The following is a 22,557-nucleotide window of genomic DNA, read 5'->3' on the forward strand; positions in this document are numbered from 1 at the left end:
TGCCGGACGTTTACGGGGACGTGTGTGATAAGTAGACTGGTCGACCTCACCTCATTTGTGTCAGTGTATACTGAAGATGCCACCTGCATAGGTGGCGAAACGTCTGTACCTTTTGTTATTAATTTGTTATGTTAAGTCGGAGTAAACCTTTTCAATCATGAATTCACCCGGCTTTTGGAACATTTTTGCATTTATCCGAGTTCTCTACGGAAGTATTCTCCTTGGCACTGTGAGGGAGTACATCAACCAGTCTACGAAGATCGTGCGGCTGGAATGTCACCTGCGCTTCAACTACGAGTGCCTGAACAACAACGTGGTGCCCAGAAGTCTCCACTGCAAGACCCTCGTCGACACCCCCTACGGCCGCACGCTCGCACGGAACTTCAGCCGCAACTGCCTGAAAGCCAGAATACAGGATAACAAGCAAGAAATACAGCAAGTAAGACGTCGTGTGTACGCGGCGGAAACCTGTCTCCGCTCTAGGCTTCGTCCCAATGATTTCCACGACATCATCAGGGCACGCAAACAAGCTGAAGACTTGGAAAGAGGCAAGTGCACCGAAGTCCATCGCCAGAAGTTGTCCCGGTTGTTACCTCGCCATCGGCCAGAACAGGATAGTTTAGAAGCAGTGCATAACTTTTCCTCGAAACGTCTGTCGGACAACCACATGAGCTTATTGTCGAAGGGCCTGAATTTCGCAATTGCCCCACGGAAAGTGCCCAAACGTGATATCATCGTGGAGGTTGAGGAGAAGTTGCGGCATATCCAGGATACAACTGGGGTAAACTTGGCTCGTAGCCGAATTGTAAGTGTCCTGGCGAATGCAAAAAGCACTCGGACGAACCTTACCGCTGGGGAACGCACGGCGCTAAATGATCTCAAATCAGATAAATCTATCGTTATCCTTTCGGCAGATAAGGGAAAGGCTACTGTGTTGCTAGATCGAAAGGATTATGAGGAGAAAATGTACAGCATCTTGAACGATCCCTCGCACTTTATGAAGCTGAACCGTGACCCGACAGCAAAGTCAGAGCGCCAGCTCGTTGAGCATTTACGGGTACTGCGTAACAAGGGACGTTTGGATCAAACGTTGTACCGCCGACTGTTTTCTTCGGACGGAGCCACTCCAACCATCTACGGGCTACCTAAGGTGCATAAAGAGGGCTGCCCCCTCCGTCCTATCGTGTCTTTTGTAGGTTCACCAACTTACAACCTGTCGAAGTTCTTGGTTGAAGTGCTGAAGCCGTTAACTGAGGACAACTCTAGGTCGGTTAGAAACTCTCGCGATTTTGTAACCGAAGTCCGTACGCAGCAGCTTGATGATGACGATGTTATGGTGTCTTTTGATGTTATCTCATTGTTTACAAATGTCCCCATTGGCCTGGCTATCGATTATGTAGAGGCGCGTTTGAAAGAAGATTGTAATTTGGAGAGTCGTACGTCCTTACTTGTGGAGGATATTATAATTTTGTTGCGGTTTTGCCTAAATCAAACGTACTTCAGTTTCGCCAACACGATTTACCATCAAATCGAAGGGTGCCCTATGGGAAGTCCTATTTCTGTTACCGTAGCAAACTTAATGATGGAGCACGTCGAAACACGGGTGCTAAGCTCAGTACCCTTTCCGGTGAAAATGTACTGTAGGTACGTAGATGACACTTTTGTAATTTTGAAAAGAATTAACCTAGATGCTTTCCACGTGGCGCTGAACAGCGTACACCACGCCATTCAGTTCACGTACGAAACAGAGACAGATAATGTGTTGCCTTTTTTGGATGTGTTGGTACGCCGGGCCAGTAATGGCAGTGTGGAAACGACGGTGTACCGTAAGCAGTGTGACACCGGAAATTTTTTGTCCTTTGACTCGCATCACCCGACCGAACACAAACGGTCCGTTGTAAGAACCTTTTTATCACGTTGTGATGCAGTGTGCTCTAACAAGCAGCTACGGTTGCAAGAGGTAGAAAATGTGGTTGGTGCGTTAGAGCGGCGCCATTATCCGAGGACGTTTATTAACGATACGCAGAGGCGAATGCAGAGGGGAAGGGGGAGTGAGTCACGAGTGCGGGCAACGTCTATTGTATCTATTCCCTATGTCCAGGGCGTGTCAGATGCTGTTCGGAGAGCTTTGCGCCCGCTGGGCGTACAAACTGTTTTTAAACCACATTATACCTTAGCGAATGTGTTCCCGAAACCGAAGGACCGCACCTCTGCAGACGGTCAGAGGGGGGTCGTATACAAAGTGCAGTGCGGGGATTGTGACGCGATTTACATCGGCGAAACGGGCAGAAAGAGGGCAACGAGATTGAAAGAACACAAAAGGGACGTTGCCAAGGCCACCCATGCCACGCGGTCCAAGACGGAACTTGTCGAACACTGCTGGACGACAGGACACACTTTCGACCTGGACAATGCGACGACGCTGGCCCGAGAACAAAGGTGGGTGCAAAGAAAATTCGTCGAGTCCTGGTGCATTCGCCGTGACTCATCGGTGTGCAACACCAACCGTGGCCCCCTGCCGGACGTTTACGGGGACGTGTGTGATAAGTAGACTGGTCGACCTCACCTCATTTGTGTCAGTGTATACTGAAGATGCCACCTGCATAGGTGGCGAAACGTCTGTACCTTTTGTTATTAATTTGTTATGTTAAGTCGGAGTAAACCTTTTCAATCATGAATTCACCCGGCTTTTGGAACATTTTTGCTAGAATATATATATACAGGAAAAAAATATAGGCGTGCTCTTCGTCTCAATACTGGTTTGCAGACCCACTCCTAGGAGGTGTGAAGTAAAGCCCCTCTATCCTCTATCCTGGGAAAAGTGGCGCTATTCATTGTTGTGGGAATACCATAGAGTTATTATAATGTACGCTACAGGTTCAAGTGGCGCTAGTGTGCTGACGCTAATTGAAGCAGACACCAACCAGTCGAAAATTGACTTCCGATAATGCATTTATATAAAAAAAATTAAGTGCATTTTCTCCCTGCGCTCGATCATAAGAGCAAATATCCCGAAAATTCGTACGTACTAAGTAGCCGTACGTGTATTTATGTGCACTGTCGGACACTGTTTGCACGAACACGACGTCGACGCTTTTCAGCATGTGGGATACACGTGCCAGACGAACGAAGAACATCTGGAAATAAGGGAGATAGGCGGCAAGAGCTACGCAGTAACACTGGATCAGTAACTACCCGTGCATGTACGACCAAAATAAATTGAAGGTCACGTAATGCATTCCGATTTTAAATAAATAAGTACCGCTTTATTCTTTCTGCTCTGTGCGAAGATGTTTGTTCGTACGTTCAAGATATCACTCGCACGCTCGAAATCTTTGAGAACAACTGCCCGAAAAAAGCTGCCCGGCGGAGAAAACAATACCAAGAGACACCTTTCATAGCCCACTTACTTTATTATCCACGTTTTGAATGTTTTTATCCACTCATGCACGATGGGGTCATTTTCGTATAGTGACAGGACTGGCATTATCACCGGAATGCTGGCGATTCTTGAACACACTCCATATTCCTTTCGATTGTAATTTTGCTTTGAATCGTCGCTTGTTCTTACAAACCGACTGCTGAACACACGTTTGGGACTGAAATGTAGCGAAGTTAATTTAAACATCGCTCACTGATGAAAAAACATGCGCTAACTAAAGCAATGGACTTCTTCCAAAACCGACGCGCCCCATTGCGGCGAAATACCACGCAGTGCATTCTGGGAACTAGTTGGCCACTCAGTTTTGGTTTCGACTGAGCAGATTCATCTCGTGCTATCACGCCACGACCGAACGCGCTGCTTGCGTTTTCGATTATCTGACTTTTTTACGAATGTACGATATACTCATTCTCGAGCGATACAAAACGAAGGCCGGGGCACTTTCCTTGGTTCCCGAAACACCGGATATTTGAGTGCGTATGCAAACGTAGTAGGACGTGGCTTAGTCACCTCATCTTTGAGTTTAATTTCAATAATCCCGTCTAGTACCAGTGAACTACAAGTGAAATTCGGTCACCTGGAGCATTACACATATTTTGTTTGCCAAACGTCCGCTTCTTGTTACATCATTGGGCGAAAAGCAAGCCGCATCCTCACAGGAGTATCAAAGTTGAGCCCAGCGTTGACGCATAAACTTTTAAGGAAACGCAATAAATTCGACCTCACTACTGCACCAAAGTTACTATGATGTCTTCCTCGTGTCATCATATATCTCCCACTCAAAGTTTATGCTGATAGAAGATTAAGTTTTCGCAAACGCTGAGATGGGCTAGTTACGACGGAGGCCCTAACAAGCGTCCCCTACTCCTCGCTAAGCCTTTTTGGACGAGCTTTTACTGACGCCCAGGATCTGTGCCTGAACGGTGTGTCCGAAATTATCTCGGCATACTCAGGCAGGAAGAAAGCAAACACCTGACAAATAGTATGGCCATTAGCAACCGTCAAATGCACTTTGAATAATTTCGTTCGTTTGGCGCACCGCATAGCGGTTGATACCCGTCCGGCGTCTTCTGGCGAATGGTGCAACATTTTTCACACAAGTGCTCGACTTTTGCTTTCTTAAAACGATTTGTATGTGCGAATGTGCCTATCGATTGCAGGATAACTTTACACGCATACGCAATGTTGAATATTAGTAAAATGCAAGTGGGTGGGGACTTCGCTTCGTGCAGCGCTGCGGGTCAGTAAAGATAAGAGAAAAGAAGTGTGTTATAATTGAGCTTTTCAATGGCACCTCCGAGTTTTACCTCGCGTACACAGGCGTATTAAGACAACAGTAATTGGCAAAAAGTAATATTTCTTCTATGGACGCAAGAAACAAACAAACTTCCTGATCAACAACATAATGTAAAGGCGCCAGCTCGATGTATGCATACTTATTGGTTGCTACAGCTTGTTGATTATAAGCAAGATACCCGAGCTTTGCAGCGTCGAGATTCCCAGCACTGGCTCGTCCAGATACCTCGAAACGCTAACAGAAAGGCTCAAGTACAAAAATAGAACAAGCATGTGTTAAGACAAGCTATATACGTCTCGGGCTTGTGCTAAAGCTTCGAGGTCTGGCCATTTAAGTTAGTTTATAGACCACAAATGACGCTCTCGGGACCAGAAAACATGAGATAACGGCCGTTTATAGTCCAGGCTCTGTGCGTGATCTCGACCGAAACCGAAACCATGCCACTCTCCTCCCTGGCCAACTAGTTCCCAGAGTGCAACGCGCGCCGTGTTGCATGCAGGGCTTTATGGAAGTAGTCTAACTTTTTCGGTACGACCGAAATAACCAAAGTGTTCCGTGTTATTTTCCGGTGTAGAGACAAAACGCACGCGCGTTTTCCCATAGGAATGCACAGGAGCACCGCATAAGTAGACTGGTTGCTGTCTGCTTCATCTTGCGTCACGGAAGTCGCATAGACAATAGCGCCAGTTGAACTTCTAGCGTACATTATAATAACTATGCCTGGAACGCGTCTCCGACTGGTGTGTTTACCGCGGCCAAAAAAGTGGTCCCTCGATTTCCGCCTGATGACGTTATAAAAGTGTCATGCTGTCGCCGGTCGCGATCCTGGCGGCGACCCAACAGTTGTGGCACAAATAGCAGACGCCTGTTCTGCTGCAGGTCGCTTTCCACTGTGACAGTTCACGGAAGCTAGAGCAGCCGGAAGTTGGGACGCCTGGGACGCTGTGACGACAGCGACACTCGCGTTCGCTCGTGCTTTTCGCCAGTATTTGTACGGCCAACCGCCAGGATCGCGACAGGCAACAGCATGACACTCCGGCTTCTTTGACGTTATTTGTGCGCTCGCCACACTGCCCAGTATTCTAGTAGACCATAACGGGCTAGAGGGCCTCTAGGACGGGGGACCCCCCTGAGAGGCGGAGGCCTCGCTTCCCTAGTAGCACCATATGTTGCCATAACGTGACTGGAATGTCACAAATGTAATGTAACGTTGGGGCACATTTGGGTATGTTATAGCAATGTTTGAAAACTAACGTAACAGAAACGTTCTCCTGTAACATTGTTTGAATGTCACTGAACGTCATGTAACGTTACATCACATAGGCAAACGTTCCAGGAATGTTAGAGAAGCAACATTGGAGCAACGTTTAGAAATAACCTCTTGGTAACATTTCTATCCTGACATACGGGCAATGTTATGCAGCGATGTTGGCCTAATGTGACGAAATGTGACGCATCACCACATCACACAGAGGCTGGTCAAGGATACACGAAGATACCAAACTTATAATAGTTCAATGTTGATTCTCTTGTTCAAACATTTTTATTTTTTTACAAACAGAAAGACCGCTCTAATGCTTGTGACGGGCGTGTTTGAAACAAATGTTCAAAATGTACCCTGGAAAGATTGCAGAAAATTAAAAAAATATCTGTCCAAAAGGTTTATGATAGAATTGAATTCATTTGTGTGTATGGCATTTCCTTGCTTCCAATATTCACGAGCTAGCATGCACCCTCATAATAGCTTTTAGGTTAAGGTCATTTGAATGTCCAGCTTTTGGAGCGCATGCTAAAGATAACAAGAGGGTGAAGTCATGGGGTGTTATTGTGTTATCAAAGGTGGAAAACTCGCGCTGGTGACGCGACGACCCAAAGACCTCCCGAACATGTATAGGATGGCATGAGAGTCGTAGCCCGTAAATTAATTTGGAACACGTAGCTAGCTAAAATTATCACCAAAAGTGTATTTTAGTTGTGTGCTCTATTGCGTTATTTTCGAAGCGTAGCTCTGTTTCTGTGAAAAATACGAACATGATTACCCTACGGCCAGGTCGCAGAGAGCTCTTGGGGTCGACCGACTGCTCTATCCGACCTGAGCTTGCTGCAAAATGATTTCTACTATTTAAAATAGAAGCGAGGACTAATTTCACGACGGACTCAGGTCAAATCGAGCGACTGGGTGGTTCTTACTCTCGCCCTGTCTAGGTTGTCTGCGCCAGTGCTTGCCATAGAGATTTAGAGAAATCTTGGAGCGTGCAGTATAAGATACACCCTGGTTGAAAATTTGAAATAGTTACATGCAGAAGCTCATATTTCAGTCCAATTTACAGCTCAGCACTCTATTCGGAAAACTCAAAAAGTGGCGGCTCATTGCAGCACACTGCAAGTGAGACGACTGACGGTAGCCATTGTCTCATAGACAGAGGAGGGGAAAAGGGAGACGGTTGAGGGGGAAGGTGAGCGATGAGATGGGAAGGAGAATAGAGGCAGGAAGAAAGAGGTCAAGTATGAAGTTCGAAGTCTAAAAACACATGCTCACACAAGGAAGAGAGGAGACAAAAGGAAAAGGGGAATGAGGATGAGAGGCTGAGGGAGCATGAAGAGAAAGATGAAGAGAAGTGGGGCAGGGAGGAGCAAGATCAGACGGAGGGGAGAGGAAAGAGGGGAGGAAGAGCACACAGAGGGAATATGAGACCAATGGGGGAGAAGGAGTGGAGGGGAATGAGGAGATGGGACGGGGTGGGGCCAGGTAAGACGTAAAACATCGCAGGTCATAGGCCTCGGTTGCATGGACACAAGATCACACCTCCCCGACCACTCAAAATGAAGAGCCATATGCAGCTGCCACCAAAAAGAAAAGGTCAAAGGCCATGAACATAGAATCACTCAAACGAGAGAGAAGGGGGAAGAGGGGAGGAAAGATGAGTAGGATGGGTAGCGGGAAGAGGAAGGTGGACAAGAGAGTAGAGAAAGAGGGGAGGGAGGAATAAGGAGACCGAGGAGATAGAAGGGGAGATGGCGAGGAGGAGCAGTCAAGGGTCCGAAGTCGAGATCAAAGGTCAAAGGCAACGAACATATAATCCTATGAAGGTGGGGAAGGGGGGGCCACAAACATTAAATCATGCGAGGAAATGAGGAGTGAAAGGTTAGAAAAGGCAACATAGGAGAGATGGGACGGGAATGGGGTGAGATTAAAGAAAAGTGAGTGAGAGGGGGGGGGGGGCGGGGGGGAGGAGGGGCAGGTAGGAAGGAGATCTAGCATCAAGGGCCACGGATACAAGGACGCACTCCGCCGACCACTCAAAATGAAGGGCCCCAAGGGGGGAGGCACTCACTTTATCAAGTGACGTGTTAGCGAATGTCCACGTTTCACCGAATGACACTTTAGCGAAAATTCGGACGCTGCGAAGCGGCGTTCTCGGGTGGGCCAAGTGGGTTCACATTTTTGTAATGAGCCGCCGCAGACTCGCCGCGCGGCGGATGGGTTAACGCGCGCCCCCGTTATTCGCTAAAACGTCGATTCGCTCAAATGCCGCTGTTCGCTAAAACGTCATTCGCTCATCTAATATGGACCCTAATTATAATGAAACGAGTATAATCGCACACACATTGTTAGCCCCCGTTCACTTCCCGCCAAAGAGCCGTCGACACGAGAACATATTTGAGCTTGAGGCTTCGAAGCTCGCTCTGCGTGGACCACTCTTTGCCTACATACATAGTCGCATAGCCACGGTACTACCGTTTCGATGTTAACAGTTCACTATCGTTACCGATATTACGGTCGAGGTCATCCACTGACCACTGCAAGACGTTGCAAGATCGCTATCGTCCGCCATGATTGCACACTAGTACGGCATCACGGTTATGGCTGTACGGCTTATACCAATTTCCAATTTCTCCAATCGATGTAATGTTTTATAATTCTTAAAAAAAACTTATTTTAGTACTGTCAGATAAATTTCCACAGTTTATTCCTACTTGAAACTTCATGTTTAGTCGTTTACTCGTTTACGCACACTGTTGACAAGCCAAGACGCCAAGAGTGCAAGTAGCTCAAGCCAAGCAAGGTCGAAGCCAGGTTGACCACGTGACCGTATGTCAACGGAGGCTATGGTGCTATGGTCAAGGCCTGTTTCATCGGACCGCTCTGCCGATATCTCGGCGTGGAGGAAACGTAAACAAAGGTATGTTTCATTTTCGTTGTTGTTACTACTTGTGCTGAACAATGGAGCGGGCGAAGCGTTCGCTATCAGAGCTATCCGATCGCCAAAAAAGACGTAGAGTAGCCGAAAGTGTTCGCAAGGAACTTGAAAGTTGCGGTACGAGCAGTGAGGAGTCGGTGGACACTGAGGTGTTTAGTAGCAGTTCGTACCACATCTCCAAACTTCTGTAATGGACAGGGAATTTAAAACCTGGAAAAGCTGGGGAACTTAGAAGGAGGAATTTGCTAGACACCCTGGCTGATTTCATACTTACCGATGTCTGCCAAGTTATGCTGAAGTAGGGCATGAAATTGTCGATATTTCACTGTGGTAGCTGACGTTGTGTTGTAATTATATACTTTTGAAACAGGAGCTATGCGCACCTGCTTTAAACAGAAGGCAGAAAACAATGAGCCAGCCATCATCGTGCAGGAAGCCGACGCCAAATGGGCTGCTGCTGAATCGGTCAGGCATGCACCAGCTAGGACCAAGAAAATGGTAATATGATATTTCTAATTTTGCTTAAACTCCCGAAAAATACTTTTGCATCCTAAAACAAGCCCAGATTTCAAACAAAGGCATTAGTCTACTTTACATAAAGACATTTTTAAGTATTAAGAAATTTATTTAGCCAATGAAAGAACACCATGTTATGACATTGTCTGCAATGAGCTTGACATTGTAGAAAATATGAGGCTCATTGACATTGCCCCTGGGTCCGGACAGTTCATCAAACGCCGTTTCATTGAACATTGTTTCACCGAGGCTGTTTCATTGAACGCAGTTTTATCGAACGCTGTTTCATTGAACGCCATTTCATCGAAGTTGTTTCATTGAACGTAGCCTATTTGAGCAGTAGAAATATTTTTCCTTTTAGTGCCGGGAGGATAGCAGTGTTTTAATATTTATTGTAACTTATAAACTTGTATATATATAAAAGGAAGGAACCTCTTTTTTGTCACCTTCTATTCTTTTTTTATAGTAAATGATGACTTCTGTTAATGAGGCCAATAAGACACGGTAACACTAACGACACTTTTAAAAGCTGTGATCATCAGGTGCAGTGATGAATGCACATCCATTCAAAAGCGTATATATATCTTCGTCCTTGAAGAGACCTATTCTGCTTCAAGACGAAGCCGTTCTTGAGGCAGTGATCTGTCTCCGTGGCCCATGATACGGGGAAAAGAAAAGATGTGTCTCCTCTCTTTGTTAATTTATTATAACCGACAGAACCGTGGACCTGCGGGATATTCGACATACAGTAATATACTGCATGTCAAAGATCCGACAGGTCCACGGTTCTGTCGGTTACAAACAATTGACGAAGAGGGCAGGCACGTCTTTTTTAAGAACATCTATGTTCTTAAAAAGAAAGCTATTTTCTTAGGATAAAAATGAAAACAAAGTTAAATCTACAAATACAAAATAAAAAAGGAGCTGCGGAAAATAGCTGTTTCCCTCTTAAGAAAGTGCCTTTCACGCATGAATAAATAGAAGGTTGAAGTGGGAAAAAGTGAGTGGCCGAGAACAGCCGCCTACCTTGCCAGAAAAGAACAAGTCGCGTATCCACTGTCTTCTGTGGGTAGGTCACACTTTGCGGTAAAAGTCTAAACTGGATGAAAAGAATGGCTTGTGCATGCAAAGAAACTGTGGTGAAACTGCTAGGACAGATGTAGGCATTTCTTTTTTTATCTTGATGACACTCTTTGCCCTGAAATAGGCACCCATTTTCTGAATGCAACCAACTTTTTTGTGTTATTTTTTTGCAGGAACAGTGTGCCTCTTCTCAGGAGTGACTGAGGGGCTGCCACAAGGGGAGAAGGCAAGCATGTTTCTGATTACAAGGATGGACAGTTGGGCTGGGCTAGTTGGTAAGAATTCATGTTGAGAAACGGTGCGACAACCAGACAAAAAAAAAAGAACACACAGTACCTTGTCCTGTGTGTTTTCTTATCCGTGCATTTTGCGCTGTTTTTCAGCATGTTTCTGCCTTGATTTTTCTGTTAGTTTTAAATGTTAGTAGTTGGTTACTTTGATCCCAGTTGGAAGCATGGAATTGGTTAACCGTGCTTATTGCATAGAATTGAAAAAAAAAAAAAAAATTCATGCTACCTAAATCATTTAAAATGCTTTTTTTCCTAATGATTTCTTTCTCTTTTTTTTTACAGCCATACCATGAGTAGAGTCCCTGTTGTTTGAATTCTTTATGTCAATTTGTAATATGCATATGTTACCTTTAATTTCTATTCATGCATACATTTTACCCCCAGCTAGTGGTTTCTTTTATTTAATTTATGTACACATTAGTGTGGTATTTTTAGAAGATTTAAAATTTATGTTCTTTTTCTAGTCATTTTTGGTTTATTGCCTCCGTTATTTATTTATATGTCCTAGCCCAAGATCGGGTGTAATTTGAGATATATTTAGAATTTTATTTTAGGCTACTTGCTTTATGTTGCTGGGAGTTTTAATATTTTAATTTTTATTTTTATGCAGATCAGCCTTGTAATTTAGTGTGTTCTTTACAATTTTGTAGATCTAATAGCTTGTAAGAAACAGAAGAATTCTCTGGTACTTGTAATGTTGGTTTCGTTTCTGAAATAAATTTATTCCAATAACTTCTTGTTTTCTTCCGGAGTCCTGCTTCTAGGATTTCAAAATGCTGATTCATTAATGGCCTGTAATGCACATCCATTTACTCATATCAGGCACCAGCTCAAAAAATGACTTCATGACAACCATAAATGCAGTTTCCTGGCAGCGCTTGTCAATGTATTTTCGGATAACATTGTTCAGTAATGTCCAAGTAACACATGCAGTAATATCTGGCCAGTGCCAGCATATTGTAAAAACGTTTACTGAAAGTTGACAGAATAAAAGCACTGAGGAAAAACAGATGACCGCCCTTTCATTTAGTTACGACGCTCGTTTTTTGGAAGCAAAGACTCGCGCACAGGTCAAGGTTAACTGCAAAAGGAAGGCTTGATCAAAGGAACTTTAGGGAGATAAGGGATGAGTCAGTAACACTCCACCTTCGGTATCTAGTTGATCTCGACCTGTATGCGACTCCTTGCTCCTAAAAAAATAAACGTTGTTGCGAAATAAAAGAGTGGTCGTTTGTATATGTTCTTAGCATTTTTATTCCTTCACTTTTAAGTAAGCCGTAATGTCAGTGCAACATTTTGGTGTAACATTACTGGATGGTAGAATTCGTGGCCATTAACAACAACTAGCAACGTTAGCGACGACGTCCGAGTAACATCACTGATCTAGCATCCAGGTAACATAGAGAGCTATGTTACTGCAACATTTTGATGTGACGTTACTGGAAGGTAGAACTGGTGGCCATTAGCAACGTTTGGCAACGTTATCTAACAACGTTCCAGTAACGTTATTTGGGTAATGTCCAGGTAACGTATGCAGTTACGTTACTGTAACATTGTGGTGTAACGTTACTGGAGTGTAGAATCCGCGGTCGTTAGCAGCGTTCGGCAACGTTACCTGACAACATTCCAGTAACGTTGTAGCCACATTTTGTGCTACTTGGGTTCTTTAAGTGCTGACAAGGTCACTCCAAGTAAACAAGCTACAGGAAGTCACATTAGGCGGGGGCCCCGACTTCTCCCGTTGCTTGAAGTTCTATTGAAGAGGTTTTTTTGATGCGACGTGTAGTTTTCGCAATATCGAATTTGTCCACCTTTCGTGAAACACCCTGTATATATACAGGGTGCTTTTTTTTTTTTTTTTTTCTTAATCTTAATTTAACGATGACTGTTCGGCCCTTGGCTGTATCTCCCACGTTAGTATTTCCTCTTTCGCAAGTCTTCTCTTTCTTTCTTTAAAGTTAACATATTTGTTTAAACAAAGCCGTGAAAGTTACACTAATGCGGTTTATGTAGGTGCGTTATACGGCCATTGGGACATGGTATAGGGGGCTAATCATAACGATCAGTCGGCTAATTAATTAAAATTTGTTAATTAACTTTTTAATTAATGAAAATAGACATATGGTTCCAATTAGAAACTTGCTCAACGTCATCGAAAGCCACTAAATCAACTTTTTTTAGAAGGCTATAACGCAAGGAAAGTATATTAAGGCGTTACGTAAAAACGCTAAATTTGGACGCGGTTCTAGGTTTCGATTTCTTATCAGAGCGCCTCCACGCGCCCGCGGCCCTACTCCCCAGTGGCTGAGACGCACAACACACGTGCGCCCAACTTCCCTCCATACTACGAGGGCTACGAGCACTGGCTACGAGGGAGGCGACGGGGTGGCTTCGCGCCACGACCACCGGGGGGCAGGAACGCGGGTGCAAAAATGCGCTCTGATAACAAAGCGAAACCCAGAAACACGTCCAATTGAGCGCTTCTTTAGAACGCCGTAAAATGGTGCCCCTGCTTTATGTCCTCCAGTGCGGGCGAAGACTCATCTGCATGTATTAGGTTGAAATAAATTATAGCGACGAGAAGGTGCGAATGGGTCTTGCAGCACCCAGTGGGAACCAGTGGGAACTTTCTTAGGGTTGTTTACAAACGCTGCCGAACAACAAAGTAGGGATATTTCACCGAGTAGCGGAAGTAACCTGTATGCTCGGTTATCAAACTATATAATCTAAGTAGAGGTAGTGAACAAGCGTTGGAGCTAGAAACGTGTGCAACTTTTGACCAAATAGAAGTATTAAGACGTTTCTAACTTCCTTGAATTTCATGCTGTTGGATATCTGGGAGTACTTTAAAGCGTTTATTATAAAACGGCTGTCTAGCATTTCAATTAAACAAATTATTGGAAAAACCGAAATAAATTGGTTTTTAGGAACGTGTAACCGGAACCGTAAAAAACTAAAACAAAACCGTTATCAACAAGAAGCGGTAACCGTAACCGGAACCGAAACGATATACTTTGAGTTTCTGCATGGGGCATCCTCAGGCTCCAGCCAGCTGTTGAGCCAGCCAGCCAGCCACACCACAGCCAGCTGGCCACTGCAAAGCAAAACCAAAAACCAAATGTAAATCCAAAGAGAACAACGAGGAGAACGCAACGAGGAAAAACGAGAAGCTGCAGAACACGTGTAGCCACTGTGTTCATATCATCTGACAAGCAGCAGGAGCCGGGAGCCGCCTTCCCACCAACGTTACGTTACTTCCCACCCACAAGGCGTGAGTTGCGCTCTGAATGGACATTCGTGGGCTCCCGCCTCGCGCTCTAGGGAAGACACTTCAACAAGGGTTGTGTTGCCTAAAACGAATGGTATCTTGCACGCGCGTTCGTCAGCGCTTTATTTTGGTTATTTACTTCGAATCTTTTATACGGGGAAGACGCACGCGTGTGGCGCGTGGAATACCAATCCCTGCATTCTCCTTGACGCTTGGATAATATAGCAGTAATGTCTATTGTTTTGTTTTAGCGCGAGCACTCTCAGCGACCGGGGAAGAGTATTTTACGTGGGGTGGACTCTCTTCTCGCACAGATCATCTCCCCGCCTCTCGCATCGGCTGTCCGCACGGAAGCAATTACACGATCCTCATGGTTGCTTAGAGCACCAAAACAACAATTACAAAAAAAGCGCAACCGCAAAAAAAAAAAAAAAAAAAAAAAAAAAAAAAAAGCTAGAAAAAATTTGCGTTCTTTGGGAAACGTCACTGCTCAAAATATAAGCAAAACAAAGCCGGCTGGCTTGGTGGACAAAAACAGTGCGCTGCACGTTTCCCCGCATGGCCAACCCGCGAGTGCCGTGTGGGATGGCCCCAGGAAAATAACCAAGGCGGGGAAGAGAGGAAATCTCTCTGACGTATACTGTGCTATGCAGACCGCAGGCTCCGGCTTTTTTTTTTTCTTTTTTTTCTCCCCATTTTTTGGGGGGTGTTGCGTCGCCCGTGGGTTACTGACACTTTGCTTTACTTTATTATTTTTTTTCTGGAATTTCGTGTGCGAAGGTTGTGCCACAATTCCCAGGCGAAAATTTTCAACTGGGACCAGTTGGTCCCAGTTGCAACTGGTTTATGGAACAATTCCCAGTTGCAACTGGTCCCAGTTGGAGTCGTCCAACTGGTTTATGGAACAATTCCCAGTTGCAAACTGGTCCCAGCTGGAGTTGGTCCCAGCTGGAATTGGTCCCAGTTACAACTGGTCCCAGTTGGAGTTGGTGGTACCAACTCCAGCAACAATGAAACACGGCACAAAATGGAAGGTTGACAATACTTTATTGTCAAAAACTTGGAGAATGAAACTAAATAGGTTCGGTGACGTACACGCTCCGGGTTTAGCCACTTGCTTGCGACGGTTGAATCGCGTTTTCAGAGGTGGTATTGATGAGATGAAGGAAGATCGGCCGCTGGCGTCTGTTAGTGAAGACGTCCTCAGCTTCTCTTCCCATCGCGTGAAAAAAGGTGCTCACCCGTGATCCTGCGTTGCGCAGGTGAAGTCCTGATAAGATGCGGTAGCGCTTCCACCTTGCAATCTCTGTCACAACTGTCGAACATTTTCGAGGTAGACCTCCCGCCATTTTCGCCATTGTGCTCTCCGCGGCGTGTTCTCTTCCGTCCGGTCTTTCCTGGATGCCCTCCGATCGCTGAACTGCATCTTTCCATCCTCGAAGTTCACCGCCGCCACCATGGTGTGTGTACAGTTAGGTCCAAAGAAGCGCAGCTGTAGTTTTGACATTTTCATAACGACGCCAACTTGGGCGATGGCGACCCTTCTCTACCGCGTCCGTCCCGTCCGTCCGACTCCGGCGTCAGCATAGGCAGCGCCATCTGTCGACAGCGCGTACCACTAATCCGCACCCGCGTGCCACGGCGGCCGGCTAGCTCTGATTAGTCAAAAGGTAAATTTATTTAATAAAAGAAAAAAAAAATACTGTAGGTATTTAAATAAATGTTTTAATATATTTTAATAATGCACTAAATGTTCATTTAGGTGAACACATTTTGTCACTAATTATATTTTCCGATTAAAAAATTATTTAGTTAATTAAAATTTTTATATTATTTTTATAAATATATAAATGTACCCCAGTAATTAAAAATTCCCTATTTGTATAAATCTAAAAATGTTAGTGTTTTTAGTTTTTCTTCATTAGCAAAGGTCAATACACCCCCAACTTGTCCAAATTGTTGCCCAGTGTGAACTGGGAACGGGAAAGGCATTTGAAATCCGACTGGGAATCGCTCCAACCAGTTACTTTCCTAACTGGTCCCAGTTCACTTCATTCCCAACTGGGAGTCAAACCAGTCGACTCCCAACTGGGAATGGTTCAAACCAGTTGACTCCCAACTGGGAATGGTTCAAACCAGTTGACCCCTCAGCTGGCCCCAGTTGGACTCCTATTGGTCCCAGTTGATTCCCAGTTGGGACCAGTTAGTCCCAGTTGCTTTCCAGTTGGGACCAGCTAGTCCCAGTTGAAACCAGTTGAGGTGCCAACTGGTCCCAGTTAGAAATTTTCGCCTGGGTTTGATGGGTAGCCAGCCGTAACAAAAACAGAGTCACGTGCTTCACCTTAGCGAAGTACATGGCGAAGGGCAAGCCTCATACCTACGGGAACACAGGGGAGGGTGAAGGGTGCAGGCATTGTTCAGTAGGCCTTGAGCCAAACGCACGGGTGCTCAGCATACTGCCCAGCACCCCCAGGAAAATGTCAGGGGGTGCTCAAACCCCCGTTGCCCCTCTGGGGCTCTGGGGTCTCTGAACACTCGTGCATATGAAGCACTTTCGAAAACCAGTGTGAGCGAAGCACGAGCTACAAGAGCGAGCTCTGTGTTTTGACCGTGCTTTAAGCATGCCTGCCCCACTCACACAGGTGGCATTCATAGCGTCACTGGCGTTTTACCGTTTTACCGCTCCATGCACACCTTTTAGTAGGAACGACGTTTTAGCGAATGGCGGTAGCCAGCCGGCAACAGCCATGCGGCGCCACCAGTGAAAGCCCACTATTATGCCTCGTCTTGTTGTAACTTGGCAAAGGGTGAATGATAAGCCTCACATTGTGTGCCGACGGCTTCGATATGCGCTACGTATACGAGTGTAACGTGTACATATATTGGAGCATGACGCAGCGAAAAGCCTGATACTTCGGAGTAAAAGCGCACTTTGGTGATACATAGTCATGTTCCGATTGGCCTGCCAGGGCCGTAGCTTCCGCCGTACTGGCATGTTGCGCGATCACGGCTTCCTGGCCTACCCGGTATTTCTTGCTTCAGACATTAGGCTATGTGGTGCCACCAGAGCAATACAGAGTGCAAGTTTGTCTGCTTCTTTTTGGCTGTGAGTGAAGGGTAATGGGTAGGCTTTGAAGCAAGCTGCCTTGAGGTCTACCCACTATTCTTCAATCATAGCCAATCGGAGCATGGCGTTCTGACGTCACCCCAACCCCTGCAAAAAGAAGCAGGCAAGCTTGCGCTCCACATAGCTCATGTTTGAACAATGCAGCCGCCACTCCCAGGCTTACCCAATGTTTCTTGCTTCAGGCGCAAGATAGCGCTAAAAAATATACAGCATTGCAGGTTGCCTATACAAGGCGTAAGTTTGTCTTCTTCTTGCACAGGGGTTGCAATGATGCCAGAATACCAAACTTTGGCTGATTGGAAAAAAAAAAAAGTTGGTAGACTTTGAGGCATTTATAGTATTGATGTCTATCCACTGTCCTTTCAATCAGAGCCAGTCAGCGCTCAGCATCATTCTGATGTCATCGCAATCTCCAAGAAGCGAACAACTTGTTCTCCGCATAGTGAGGGACTTTTAACAAACCTTTAACATGTTCCTCTTACTGCACCCTGGGTGCACGGTGCACACGCTTAAAATTAAGCATGCTTCAAAGGCTCTGGTAGTGCAGTATTTGGAACCTGGTAATAGTTTGCTAAAAGTCTTCAATTGACCCCGTAAGTGATATTGTCACAACATGGTACTCCACTCGAAACAAACCATTGTTATGGACGAGTGCATAGGGGCTCGACGTGAGGTTAGAAATTCTCTCATAAAAAAGTGAATAATTTTTTCTAAGCATTGGGTCTTCTAAATACCTAATCATCGAGACTTTTAATATTGTTTCAGTACCTTAAAGCGATGACAAAATCCTGTAATAAGATTTCACAACCGGTTTTGCCTTGCTAGCAGACAGCACAATGGCTTCGCAAGTTCGCTGGTTCTTTCTGACGGAGTACACGACTGTGCAAACACATCCCCGTGAAGCTCTTCCGCAATATTTGAGAAGGTGAAAGCACTGTGAAGCCAAATCACGCACAACAACGATGTGAAGTGTATGGAGGTTGAAGTGCAGACCAGCACACATTTCAAGGATTTCCGACAGCACAGCTGCTCCAGTGCACACTGTGTGATCAGACAAACTGTCCATAACAAATATATGTATTGTCGCAGATGGGTACGGATCGACAAACGTAAAACAGAAAATAAAGATTTAATCGGTGAACTTAATGTGTCTAGAAATGAAAGAAAGGATGAGCGTCGACGACGGCGGTAGCAGTCAGCAGCGATGCGTTGGCGTGACAGCTGGCTGTGAGTCGGCAATGTCGCACTCGGCTCAGTATCTACGACACTCTGCATCTTAAGCATTCGACCTAGAATGTCGGTTAGAAAGCTATGGCGAGGCTGACTAGGCAAGGTCATTCTGGCCTCCTAATCTTCTACACTCAAGGTAAAAGTAAACTTGAATCTTCTAGAGGCACGGAGAAACGTTCTTTCTCAGTCATGCATGCTCTGGGTCTTACTTTAAACTGAAAAATCAGTATGATTTTTTCTCGGTTTGGTGATTACAAGGCAGGTATGAAACGCACACCCATATTACGAGCCTAAAAAAAAAAGTTTGGTTTTTGAATCGCTCATGTTAGAGTCAAAATAGCTGTTCTTTCATTATACAATGCACATTAACTGCAAAATCAGAAACAGGATCTGATGCATATCTTGTTCTGAACAAATGCTTTCCTTGCTGTGTTTGTAGCAGATCTCCATGCGTGTGATGATTTTCGTCAGACAGTATCCCGTGCCGAATGCAAATACAATTCTTTTTTATAAACCTGATTAGTTTTCTTAGGCCTTCCATGTTCCAAACAAATACAAAATTAAAATCATATCATTGTGCAATTGATTATACTGTTGCAGACGGCATACTTCAGTCATTCTGTGTGCGTTAACCATGTGTTCATTGTCTGCAACAGGCCTTTTGAGACATCTCAAGGACTGGAAGTTGCCGTCGCAAATATTTTAGAAACGGCCGATTTTTGGCAAACTTGTGTCGTGGTAAGTATGAAATCTAGGCTCCCTTTATTTATGATTTTTAGACGTTTAAATTCCACGTCCAATTTTTGACTGATTTTTCCTTTGGAGCGGAATTCAGTCCCATGTATTCGTCCATAACAATGCCCCTAGCAATGGTTTGTTTGGAGCGGTGACTTGCGGGGCCAATGTCAATTTTAGCGAACGGTGTATATGTATAGCAACTGTGACGGCATTGACATCAAGGAAATAACCGACGTGGAAGAATGTAGGTTGTTTCGATTTTGTATATGATCGTTACGGAAAAGAAATTATCACTGTTTATACATGCAAGATTAGAGTGAAAGCAGTCAAACTCGCACTTCATGATTGAATCAAACCGGCCAAGCTTTCTTCTTCTTTGCTGGCTCAACTTCTTTCTCCTTTCGAAGCAGAACGAAGTCTAAGGCTTTTCTTAGTCCCCCTCCAAGGGGCAAGATGTTATGGGCCCTTTTTTGGCACAGACCCTACAAGAAGACCAGCAGGATCTCTTAATTTTTGTATCTGTGCTAACACTCTTTGGGTAATGATTAAGCACAACAAAGGTTACTCTGTTCAATTGAAGTTTTTGTTGGAGAGTGCGTGTATGAAAGACCTCAGGCTACGATAAGTGTTGTAGGCAGTGCTTAGACTTATCGCTCCTTTCTAAGGTTACCTGCCATTGAAGGCACTTTATGGTGCTCCCACTTGAAAACTGCTTATTGTAGGTCTCTCTGTAAAGAGTAGTGATGGGCCAAACTTTTGCCGGATCGAAAATTCGGCTCCGAATCTTGAGATTCGACAAATCCGAATTTTCGCCAAACTTAATTTTCTAAAGATTCAGCAGAGATCCATTGTTGCCAGACCTTAAAGTCGATATACCGTAAAATACCAGGCAGGCGCCCACTTAAAATTTAGAGATAATCTCGAAAAAATGGGGGATGGGCGCTTGTCCGGTCACAAATTTTATATATCAATGTACTGTGCATATTCTCTCAGATTTTACAAATTTGGGAGTCGGCGCTTAATGTGGAATGGGCGGATGCGCGGTATTCTACGGTATAATTTTTTCATGTGAAAAAAGCTTTTTTGTTTTAACGCATGCTGACAGATTTATTACTAAATAAGGTGATATTCCCAAAGATATTTGTATCCGTGTCATATTTGAGTCTTTACTGCTAATTTTAAAGTTAATTTTTACAGGAATGGTGCGACGACGGGGTTGGGTAGTATTAGTAGGGGACGCAGTCAGCGCAGTCGCGATACGCGAGTTTCGGTTTTAAGGCCTCATCAGCGCAAGCCTGCAAGTGTTCTATACTTCTTCCACTGTGTTCTATACTTCCTCCTTTGTGTTCTGTACTTCCTCTGCGCCTCACTGTTTCGTGTGCGAAAACGGATGCAATGGCAGTTGATCCTTCAACAGAAGAGATGACGATATTATTGTAAATATGCATATTTTTTTTATTTGAGTCACTTCAGCCTTGCATGAAAGTGTGCGTCCTATATTCGCAACGTCTTGTTTTTGACTTTTAAAATGCCGGTTTCTGATGTTAGGACACACCAGACGTTTAGGAACATAAGAAGATTTAGGAATGTCAGATGTGCAACGTCGAACATGATAGTTTTGTGTTTAGCTTTATGCGGATAGACGAAAACCGCAAAATAACGCTAAAATTGAAAAGCAATATTATTTTGGTTTGGCACAAACTACTTGTGAGCCGAAAACAGGATTACTATAATGGCGAGGAGTGCTTTAAGGTACTTGTAAGTCAATGTTACAACTACCTCGTTGCATCACTGGAAAGATCAAATGAAAATCATGTTATCCCGAATGTACCGCATCATAATTATCACTTGCGCAGTGGACTGCATCATTTTTGCTTCCATTTCTGGTTGATCTTATGTTCTTGAGGCAGAAAATATTGAAGAGAACCACACTCACAAAGGATGGCAAACACACAGTTACCATATCGCCTATGCCACACCTGGCCGTAATCTCTGGTAGTACTACACTGTACGAGGGTAACCGCACGACCACATGGCGTCCATTTGCAATCCATGACCTTGTCGCGTTTCCGCGTGTGCGCAGAAGCTTGCCGGATCTTTGCCGAACATTTCTTTAAAAGTTCGGCATGTGCCAAACTTTGCCGAATTTGAAGTTCGGCAGATTCGGTCCATTACTAGTAAAGATTTTTGTGTCAGTGCAGTTTATTTCATTCGATAGAGGGTCTGCAAGCAAATGACAAGGCAACTTACTCCCTTTTTTTCATTGGGTGTAACACTATCTAGCTGTAATCGAAGAGGCATTAAACATCCATATTTATAAAGCCTCAAGTCAAGGGGAAAAAAAAAAAGAAAAAGGAACAACAGAACGAGCGCCATCTCCTGCAAGAGAGTTGGTGCTCAGCTGTTAAGGTTGGCCAATTCGGGGTACTGCTTGAAACTTGCTACTAGTGTGATGCGAAATGTTTTGGTTGGCTTAAGGAAGAGAGCTGTAAAGTGGGAAAAGCCTGGTAAGTGGGTATGCTTGCCCTTTTTTCACGGCTTTTTGCACAATTTGAAGGCTGTGGCACGAAGCTATGGCATAAGAGTTGCCTTTAAAATGACTTCAGATAAAGTACATTGACGCCACAATGGCTTGTAAGGATTCGGTTGTGTATGAAAATCCTGTGGCATGTGACTTCTTGTATGTCGGTCAGACTCGGGACTGTTTAAACAACAGGCTACTGAAACACGAAAGAGCTGTAAAGGCTTTTTTTCTTTGGCAAACTCCGAACTTGCAAAACATATGAAGGAATGTCAGAACTATTATTCATAATAGATGCAAACTAAAGTGCTTAGCAAGGAAAAGGATCCATTCAAGAGCGTGATGAAGGAGACGCTTCAGATCACAGTAAGTGTAAGCAATGGACCTTTTGTAGAAACATCGGTTCGAGAGTAAATGGTTCCAGTACCCTCTCTCTCTTCCTTCTGGCCGAGCAGAGAGGGAAGATGGTTTCGTTGTGTCGACTTCGGGGCGGAAGATTACCCACGATGGGGACAAAGGCGAGTTTGGGGGAGCCATATCTAGGTCACAGCGCCTCAATGGGTGAACGGGATGTAGCTGACTCTTTGGGTGTGGAACGGGTGGGAGAGGCCTTGCGCGCGCGTTGTTTTCTCGCCACTTAGCCTCGAACCCAGTCGCGTGTCTAGGTGGCAGCACATATTCGCCAAGAGGTCCATTGTATCAGCATGGCCTCAATGACCTTGGGATGCGGCTACAAAGTCTTTATCTGTGGAGGTTTGGCATCCGTGCCTACGTGGGTTGGTGCGAGGCACCCCTCTTAGGTGGGGGCCGTTCCCATGTGGCGTTGTTGGGTGTCGTTCCCAT

At 44.9% G+C, this 22,557-nt stretch overlaps 1 protein-coding gene across 2 annotated transcripts in view; it reads left to right on the forward strand.

The window, feature by feature from the left end:
- The first annotated feature begins 13,841 nt into the window (after positions 1-13,841).
- The window catches only part of LOC8028441 (mitochondrial amidoxime reducing component 2), a 39,845-nt gene continuing 31,129 nt past the window's right edge, over positions 13,842-22,557 (forward strand). Inside the window, exon 1 of one of the 2 annotated variants that reach the window (XM_040502785.1) lies at positions 13,842-14,101. The gene's annotated coding sequence lies outside the window, so the exon portion shown is untranslated. Of the gene's footprint in view, positions 14,102-20,293; positions 20,630-22,557 lie in introns of those variants that run through there. The other variant, XM_029981005.2, reaches the window with a different exon arrangement.

Source organism: Ixodes scapularis, unplaced genomic scaffold (genome assembly GCF_016920785.2).
Source record: "Ixodes scapularis isolate PalLabHiFi unplaced genomic scaffold, ASM1692078v2 PGA_scaffold3__209_contigs__length_174095766, whole genome shotgun sequence".
Lineage (NCBI taxonomy): Eukaryota > Metazoa > Arthropoda > Arachnida > Ixodida > Ixodidae > Ixodes > Ixodes scapularis.